The following is a 2,966-nucleotide window of genomic DNA, read 5'->3' on the forward strand; positions in this document are numbered from 1 at the left end:
GGCGCTTGTTTTCTGGCCTGGCGTTACGGCTCCTGTCGTTCGAAATTAGCATCTGCCAGCACAGAGCTGCAGGAAGAGCCAGCTGGGTCTGCTTCAGCTGTAGGAAAATCAGTGTCGCTGGGATCACAAACTGCAGCTCGTGCAGCTCTGTTTCTCTTAAGGTTTCTGTCTCAGAGTTTGCCTGATACAGTGCAGTGAGGAGCAGTGTATGAGTTGTGTTGGTGTTCTGGATCAGAGCTTTATGGCACTCTTCTTTGAAAGCCAGCTCACTGAAAACGGCTGTCACCAAACAGTTCTCTTTTATTCATGCCAAAAGGTGGCTCAGTTCTCTGCATTAACAGCTTCCCTGACAGCTGCTAAATGCTGCGTATCATCAAAGTCAGGTCTTCTTAGAGGATGTCAGATAAGTTTCTGTTTTAGTTCATTAACCTGCTAAGGATCGTAGTTTCATTCAAAGCAAAGGACTGGGTGTTTTGCTTTTGTTCTGTTTCCTCCTGATTTAATACGATGCTCTTTTCTCAGATCACAAGGCTTTTTTTTTTTCCCTTCTCTTCCCATTTTTGCTATTCTTTCATATTTTTGCTCATTACAGTTCCTGCCCTTCATTTCTGTCTTGCTTCTGCTTTGCACATCTTTGTCCCCTTAACCTCTTGGTGCTGTGTTTCTTTTCTAACCTGTCTTACCAGCTCTATTTCCCATTCTTTCTCCTTGGCTTGCACATCTTCTTCACCCATCCTTGTGGCTTGACTTGGAACATTGTCCCAAACACTCCTGTTCTGCATTAAGCATTGATTTTCATGGATAAATGGGAATATTTTGGTTTTTGCATCAGACTGTTTGGCTGCAAGAAAGGGGAAAAATAAACCAGCAAACTTTCTGTTACTCCTGAGGGTTCTGCCTGAAACAGAGAGGCCTCCATTCCCTCTCACCAGCAGCACTGAGAGGCAATGCTGCTCCCCTGATGTCTGCCCCATGAGCACCCTGGAGCTGCAGGGTGTCTATTTGGAGGTTAATGATGTTGGGGATGGGCTTGGTTCTTCCATCCAACTGGCAATTTGTGCTATTGAAGAGTGAAGCTGATGGATCTGTCAGGGCACAGTTTTGTTGTAGGGCACTCAGTGCCTTCCTGCACCCAGAGGTGTTGGGATCACCTGAGCTGCTGGTTCCTGTACTGTGTTCAAGGTGTGTTTCTTGTTCATTTGTGGCACCATGGAAAGGCTGAGGGAGGAATCTAATGAATGGAAATAGCAGTTGCCAAGATTATCTTTCCTTGGCGCCTCTTTTAGGTTGGTCCTTGCAGCACTACTGTTTAGTCTGCCACCAAACTGCTACCTTCAGCAGTGAGTCAGCTGCACACGAAGCTTTGCTTCGTCAGCTTAGTTGACGATACGACTTGAACTTTTAATGAGTCGTAGTTGAAAAAGAGCAGTAAGAAACAGAATTTCAGCCTCCTGCCTTCGATGGGCACTGTTGAGAGACGTGCCTTCAGAACACAAAGCAGTGAAATGGGGAGCAGCCTCTGAGATACCTGTGTGATCCCAGACTAAAATCTGTAGTTGGAAATGTTTTCCAGCAAGGCTGTGAGGCTCGAGTGGGAACAGAGGATGAGATGGGCACCATTTGCTATGGCATCCAAGTCCTTCTGGGTGAGGGCAGCTGTGCCAGTGGCTGGTTTACAAGGAGCACCTCATATGTGGGCCATGAAATGCTGACAAATTCCATTCCTTAAGCTGAAAAAATTCAGAGCTCGGTCTGTGAAACTTCAGCATTGCTTCCTGCTGCATGTGTATTGTGTAACTAAAAACCTCTTTTCCACCAGACCTGGCTGTGACAGCAGAGACAAGGAAGGGCTGTGTTCTGAGAGTGGATGCTGGCTGCTCTTCCAGTGGTCTGTGTGTGTGCAGGGAGGGAGGCTGCAGGGAGAAAAGGCAGTTCTGTCAGTAAGAAAGCTGCAGATTGTTGCAGCCAGGTGTCACCTGGGGCTCTTCTTGCCTTTTTCATCCCGTCGCCAAATGGTTCTGGATGTGTCTCTGCAGAGTGCTTTCCCTCATCATCTCTAGACATTTATTGAAGGGAAGGATGAACTTTGCAAAGACTGCTCAGGGTTTGTTTTTTCTTTTTTGTTCCATTTGCTTGTGTTTCTGGTGGACCATCTGCAGTGCTCTTGATGGCAGCACCGACAGGCTGCTGCATGGCAACAGGGTCTGGCTGGGTCACGAGGATTCTGAAGGAACAACAGGAGGGAAAGTGTTGCTCGATCTGCAGGACAGCAAGTGCAGTCTGGGAGCTGGGAGGATGGCATGTGCTTGCAGATGGGACAGCTGGAAAGCTCAGCTGCCAGATCTGCAGCATCTCTACCCGATGTCGTGTGAACTGCTTTGAAGGGACTTAAAATTCAATCAGGTGTGCACAAGTGCTTCTCTAGACAGCACAAGACACAGTTTTGGCCAGAGATGCGTGCCGTGGTTGCATTCACTCCAAAGCTGCTCAGTGGAAGGGTTGTAGAACTTGTCAGGCCTGGCAAAGCAGACTGTTCTGAACTCGTCTGCTTCAGATGTGAGGGAAGGGAAAACATGTCACAGTTGGAATAAATGAAGTCAATTTTGTAGTAAAAGGGGTAAGGTGGCTGGGTCCAACGTTGGCTTTGCCTGAACAACCTGCAGTATTAAAGATAGCTCTGAAGATAAGCCTCTGCTAAGTGAGAGGTGTCATTGTACAGCTGGTTCGTTGCCCCGTGAACCAAAGCTACAAGTCAAACAATCTTACCTGTAGCTCTGAAGTTAATTTTTGCTTTCATAATCAGTTTTGAAGACAGTAGGAAACAGGCTCGGTTCTGAGACAAAAATTCAGGACTCGTTTACCACGAAAATGAAAGCTGTGGATTTCTGCTCTGTTGCTTTGCTCAATTTAAAATGCTTCTGTGTAGTCATTTTTGTCCTCAGATTTTCCTGTTCTTCATCTGTATG

Source organism: Centrocercus urophasianus, unplaced genomic scaffold (genome assembly GCF_019232065.1).
Source record: "Centrocercus urophasianus isolate 14NV4802_14NV808 unplaced genomic scaffold, USGS_Curo_1.0 seq_2, whole genome shotgun sequence".
NCBI classification, from domain to species: Eukaryota; Metazoa; Chordata; class Aves; order Galliformes; family Phasianidae; genus Centrocercus; species Centrocercus urophasianus.